General features: G+C 32.2%; 1 long non-coding RNA gene across 1 annotated transcript; it reads left to right on the top strand.

Moving 5' to 3' along the window:
* Positions 1-2,773: 2,773 nt before the first annotated feature.
* Positions 2,774-5,945, top strand: LOC145801060 (uncharacterized). The gene is made up of 2 exons (XR_014341912.1): positions 2,774-3,911; positions 5,701-5,945. It is a non-coding gene; the product is annotated as an uncharacterized LOC145801060 (long non-coding RNA).
* The last annotated feature ends 1,292 nt before the right edge of the window (positions 5,946-7,237 follow it).

Below are 7,237 nucleotides of genomic sequence, written 5' to 3'. Positions count from 1 at the left end.
GTCATTCTGTTTATTTAATTTCCTTTGTTGTTCAAAAAAAAAAAATTTGGAGCGTCACAACATGGTATCAGAGCTCTAGGTTAGAATACCTAGGGACGGTAGGAAGAGGTTTAACCTCAATTGAGGAGTAGTATCATGTGTTAGAAGGAATAGAATTATGTAACTCATAATTTATGAGAGCTTTATGCTAATCATAGTAACTATCCTTGTTTGATCCTAACTAGTTTGACGCCAAATTTGTCGGATGTAAAATCATCACTTCTCTATCTTCATTGAACCTTTCCAATTCGACAAAGCATTGCCTTAAGATGATCAATTGGCAATTTTTGACCTATGTTTATTGTATCTTGTATGTTGTTCTCTTGAAAACCGGTTGCACTCCTTCAATCCTTACAGGGTGAAGAATCTTAGGTGTTTGGTTTGAAATGTGTATGGCCAAACACAATTTCAATTCAAATATCTAGTTTGGTCACCAGCTCCGTAATCTTAACCCTATTAAAAGTTCAAAACTATCATGTCATCCGATTGTATCGTCTGTTCAAATTCCATTTGAATTCTTATGCTAGTTATGCAGTTGCCGTAGCCACGTCATACTCTTTCTTCTCTACTATAATAGTGTGAATCTTGGGATTAGAGCTTGAACGATTAGAAACACCTATGAGTGTAGCTTCACTGCTAGAAGGTCAAACTTGAGTAGATCTCGTATGAAAATCATGTGAACTAGGAGTCTCTAGTTGGCGTTTAACTTGTCTGCGACTCTAGATGATCTGAGACTGTTGGTTCAAGTTTTCCTTACAAAAATAATAATAATAAGAATAATAATAATAATAATAATAAATAAAATTAAATTAAAAGTTTTGAGGAGTCTGTTGTAAAAGTGATGATTGGTGTAGTCACTCCAACTTTTTCGCACCCGAGAGCATTAGTATAGAATCCTTAAGGATTATTTGAAGAGGATTAATTTGAATTTGAGTTAAGCGTCACGCTTAAGAGAATAGACTTATGTGATCTACATTACCCACGTGTTTCGGCCTATGGTTAGAAATAACTTTGCCCTGACTAGGTTATATTATGATAATGCTATCTGTTTTGCTAATTAAAAGACATCAAAAATGAACTTTTCTTCGCCAACCTTAGGACGTTATTCGAATTTTTGGCATAATAACATTGACTCAGGAGAACATATTTCAGATTTATAATCGTCGCGTCAGGTGTTTCAACTCCAAACGATTTAACGATCACCTACGTAGGGGAGTGGGTTTAATCCTGAACGAGAAGTATTGCGCATTAGATATATATACTTATATATATATAAAAAGGGAGGGTCACTATTATTCTTACGAGTTTTGTGTTGATCTTCATTTTCCTATCTCATATGTATAACCTTTGGTTGATGTCGTTCATATTCAAGATTAAGTCATTACCATCTTATTTTCAATTCCACTATCGTTAAAATTGACAACCTTTTTGCCTTGATTATCCTATCTAGTACTAGAATTTTGTAAACAGTCGCAATTTCTTTACTCAGTAACAAATCTTAGATATTTATTTTGACACACGTAGGGCCAACATAGTCTCAGGTTAGATATCTAGTTTAGTCACTTCCTCCATGATCTTGATTACATGAAAGTCCAAAACTATAATGTCATTCATCCGATCCTTATGTTAATTGATATTGTTGTTATAGCCACTTTGTATTCTGTTATCCTTATTACTTTTGTACCAACCTTGGGCTTAGAGTTACCAGTTAAAACTCTTTTGGTGTGACTCGTTTGTAATCAAAACCTACACGACGAAAATTTCTATCAAACCAGTCTTAAAACTCTTGGTTATATGTTCTTCATCTTATTCCTTCACATTTGCAGTGTGTTAGATCACTAGAATTGGTATGCAAACCCTTACGAATTGTGTGTACTTGAATTCTCGAACCTCGAAACATGAAAATTTTTGACACCGACATCATCTTGGACACAGATTGATTGTCCATACGCCAAGTCGTAATTAGTGGCCACCAGAAGAAGGAAATGACTTATACATTCGATGGAACGCTGTAATTGTTTAAGGAGGATAGACTAGCCTTCTGACCACAACGAGTTGACGAATGACACCAGCAACCTACAGGACAGTCAACATGACTAATCCTTAACAAGTATGCGAATGTTTTCTCGAGCAGAGGGCTTCACATTGAAGCAATGGGGTCATTATGATGAGCAGTTTGAACGTTTTGCGAATCACAAGATCTTGGTACAACCATGTGTGTTAGAGGACCTAAACATGAGGCAAAAGCATTGAATGGAAGATGAGAGAGGATGTGAACGAGTTAAGACTGGAAACTGATAACATAATGGTAAAGTTCACAAATTGATTATCCACAACTTTTCAAAACCCAAGAACGGCTTAAATTTCGAGGACGAAATTTGTTTAAGGGGGATAGATTGTGAAACCCCGTATTTTTATATAATAAAAATAATATGTATATTTTTAATTTTCTTAAATAATTATTCACAATATTTTGAATTTAATAGTCTGTATATTTTTATACTGAAAATTTATTCAAAACAAAATAAAATAAAATATTTTTGACTTTATATTATTACTCAATATTAATTTCTGAACCGTATGATATTTTTATTATATTTTTCTCTATATTTTTTTGGTAATCAAATTACACTGAAACCATATATTTGCTGTACTAAAACCCAATCAAAAACCATGGGTTGCTACCCCAGGTTTTCTTGCATTCCACCTGCAACGTGGTGAGCATGCTGATGCCATGCCACCAAGTGTTCTATTTCTCTCTTTTTTTTTTTTTTTTTATTTCTTTTCATCTTCCTCACTTTGCTTCTCTTCTAATTTGATATCTCTCTTTCTCTCGGTTCTCCCTCTCCCTCTACCTCTCATTCTCAAAACTCTCTTTCTCCTTTATCTATGTTTTTCCTCCTTCCCCAACCTCCATAGCCATGGCCTCAACCCACACTATCGCCAACCCGCGAATTTCACCACCATTGGCGCACCGTCGGACCGGCACCACCACCATCACCTATTTCTATTATCATCTAGAACCACCATCCACAAAGTGTTGTAGGTGAAGAAAGAGAAGAAGAAAGAAGATGGAGGAGAAAGAAGCAAAGTTAGAGAAATTTATTTTGAATTTCAAAAGTTGGTTTTCGGCTTACTTTCGGCATGCCAAAACCATCCATTCCGGGAAAATTGAGAAAAATGGATCATGTAAGATGAAGTACGGAGTAAGTTGAAGAGATTGGCGAAAGAATGAAGTAAAACCGTTAAGAATTAAGAAAGTTATGGAGTCCGAAAGATGGTTCGAAGAAATGTCCGAGACGGTAGGAAAATAATCTTATTTTTGGTCAAATTTTGGAGGTCCGACGGCATGCAAAAAGAGACGGAACGAGGCGTGTGAGTAGTGAACCAAAAACTAGGTCGTGAGGTGAATCCAATGACAGAAAAATAAGATAAAACGGAGTTACGATGAAGAAGATACAAGTATTTGAACTGGGGACATTGAAACCAAATTTCTGGGTCTCTTCTGTTCGTGCATGCTACGGCTTTGGAGAAGATGAGCTTAAATTTTATCCTATGTTTCTCGGCCCATGCTGCTACGGTGCACCCTAGTACCTTTAGGTTAATCGAGTGGTCCTATGACTTTGGGGATGACCACCCTTAGGTTTTTCGACGTGTAGAATCCATTTTTGGGGTTAGATCTTGCAAATTCTGAGTCTAAGATGATGATCAACAACTAAAAGTTCTAAGAGAATCCAATGGCAGATCAACGGTGAGATCGCGTCCGATTGATGTGAAATTTTAGCAAGACGATCATGGAGCCAGGACAATCATATCTTACGATCAGAATCATAAATCAAATTCGGACGATAAATCGTTAACAACCTAACATAGTAAGAAAACTCTCATAACCGTCTCATTCTTTTTAATTGTTAAATATTTAGATTTGTGTTCATATGTTAACATAGCTAAAACTTTAGATAAAATTTTGTTTATAGTTGTATGTGAATTTGTGATTGGTATGTTAAATATTTGAAGGTCATTTCTTTATTAGTAGCCTTAAAATCATGATATAATCTTGGATTTAGACTTGCATGTGTAATTTGTGCCATTAAAAAGATGATTAAAGATTTTATTTGGTTTGATTATATAACTCTTCAATCTGCTAGAAACTTGTACGAATTTTTAGACAATTTTATGCTCAAAATTTTGAAATGATTTCTTCTACAAAGTTGTTGAGAATGATGTCTAGTTCATCCAGGAATTTTCTTAACAATTATTGAGCCTGGTACGAATTTATACAAATTTATAATTAAATCTGCTACTATAAGACAGATTTTAGTATATGTTTAAAAGCTTATTAAAAATTCTATACTAAGCCAAATCTGGTAATTTCTAACTAAAATATGAAATTTGAGAAGTCTAATTTCATACTAAATTTTTAGATTGTGGATCTGATTTATAAATTTAAGTATGGAATTAATTTAAGAAAATGTGATAAATCGGTGTCATAAAAATTTCTGGGAATTTTACAGAATTATTTACAACTTATTTTTGGGAATTTATTTCTGAAAAATGACCCAAACATATTTATTGAATATTCTGTACATTTTCACGAATTTTAGAACTGTATAAATAATTTATTTATAATTTTTATTACCTAAGGTATAACCTGAAAATTTCTAGACAGGTTTAAGATCATGACTTTAATTATTTATTCGGATAAAAATCAGTTATTGTGTTGGTCCAATTCATCAAATATAGTAAATTAGTAATCCATGTATGGGTGTATTGTGGTTTATTTAATATTGTGGTAGTCTAATCTTGTAAATTAAAGATCCATGCACGTGTGTGACTTTGGTTTATTTTCTCTGTATCTAAACTATTATTTCATACCATGGTTTAAATAAATTGCTTATTTAAATGCTGTACATTTATTTATTATTGTGTGACATGTGCAATATTTTATGTTGGGAATTTTAATGAGTTGATATAACATCAATTGTGATTAAAATTTGGAATTATTTGTGAGTAATATCAAAATTAACTGAAATGATTAACGGCATATACAAAGTTAACAATTGACGGTTAATACCAGTTGTTCGGAGTGAGTCTTGGTTTAAAGACTGTACGGAATTAAGGGTTGACGGTTAACACCGGTTGTTCAGGGTGAGCCCTGGTTTTGAGAATTCTCACGTAAATTGTGTTGCGAAACTCTAAGATGGCACGGGACTTATTTGAACCCTTTTCGGTATTTGGTTTTGGAATAAGGGTGGATGTGCTGGTGGCACACAGGGAGGTTACGTACCCCTGGCAGACCGTTTCCTTGGGGCAGACCACGGATGCCACTACTTGGGTATATAACTCCGGACGTGGGCATCCCTGGTAGTTACGGTTGGTAACACTTGAATATTTGACCAAGGGAGGGTTTCAAATTAACCGTTGCCATGCTTAGTGGTTGGTAAGTTAAATCTCTTTGGTGAGATTTCAAGTGTCACTTAATTTATTAAAATTATTGAAATTATTTTAATGGTTGTAATTTATGCTTACAATTATATTGTCATCTCATGTTTATAATCTCATTAATTTTTCTCTTAAAAGGAATGGTAGGTTGGTTATGTTTTCTTACTGTGTTGCAAAACTCATGGCATATATTTTTGTTGCCCTGGCGTTTTATGCCAGGTCTTGGCGAGAAAATAACTGAAGCTGAAATGGAGTCGATGCTAACGTAGAGCCTTGGCTGACCTGAAACCCGGAGTAGAGCCGAATAAATAATATTATTTTATATAATAGCTATTAAGGACTTTATAATTTCATTTGATGTTGTATTTGGATAATTTTAAGTTTTTATCTATTGTTATTTGGGCGTTTGGTTATGTACGAGAATTGGATTACCCTATTAAGATGTCAACTTTTTAGTTTATTAAGTCATTCTGTTTATTTAATTTCCTTTGTTGTTCAAAAAAAAAAATTTGGAGCGTCACATACACCATCAATTCGCATAAATTCTATTGATCATAAAACACTAATCGATTTCGGGTTCGGCCGCCGATAAGGCCTTCAATTTGCAATTTAACCATAAAAACATGAACAGATAATCGGACAGTCAAACAGATAGATAGTGCATTTAAACGGATACAGTCAATCAATCAGTTTCAAATTTCAGTCAGTCAGTTCAGTATTTCAATCAGTTCAATTACTTTTCATAATCAGTCTCAGTTTAGCAGTAATCGGTAGTTTAACGGTAAACAGTGGTGAGGGTTGTTACAGATAGGTGGAAGAGAAAATTAAGGTTAAGGTTAGAGTTTGACAAATTTAGGATATAGTTAATATTAAGGTGGGAGTTTAAAGAGAAAATGGAGGGGACTTATTTTGTTGGGTGGGAGTTTAAAGAAGTAGGGTTCTAAAGAACAAAGGTAGGAGTAAATAACAGTCATATTTTGAAAAGAGTAAATTACCTCCCCTAAGATTTTTGATAAAAATACCCATAAACCAACTTATTCATTATCAACATCGGTAAATTTCACTCTCCCTTAAGGTTTTGTATATATATTATCAAAAAAGACCCATACATAATTTTATGCAATATTAAATAAAATCCTTAAATTTTTAAGACTTTATTAAAACATTTAATGAATTTTTTTTTTAATTTTTATTGATAAAATACTTTAAAACAAACAATCTCGCTAAAATTAAAGTTAAATAATATCATAATAATTTAATATAAGACTTATTCCACACTATATAAACAACATAAAATTTATCATTTTAAGTAATGCATTTATTATTTGAATTTTTTTGAAAGTTGAAATAAATGAATTTATTTTTTCCAGCAATTTGCGTTACTTATTTATTCATATGTAAAAAAAAATATTATTTTATCTTTTTTCAATCAAATATTATTCTCAAATTTTAATTTTTTTATCTTTGAGTCATTAAATTTCTAATTGATGCATATTTAAAAAAATGCAAGTTAATATTTCTTGCATAATTAAAAAAAATTAAAAAATAAATATAGAAGTAAAAAAAAATTCTTACCTCTACTCAGATTTCTGACAATTAACCAAACTCATTCATTATCAATATTACTTTGAACCTTAAATACACTAAATTTAATTTATCCTATTATATATATATATATATATATAATTATTTTTTATTTTTCATAACTTTTTTAAAATATAAATGTTATTTCTTGACTCTATTTTTTTTCACAAGA

Source organism: Camellia sinensis, chromosome 10 (genome assembly GCF_055761805.1).
Source record: "Camellia sinensis isolate YWXY chromosome 10, ASM5576180v1, whole genome shotgun sequence".
Taxonomy (NCBI): domain Eukaryota; kingdom Viridiplantae; phylum Streptophyta; class Magnoliopsida; order Ericales; family Theaceae; genus Camellia; species Camellia sinensis.
This window is presented reverse-complemented; position numbering and strand designations above follow the sequence as displayed.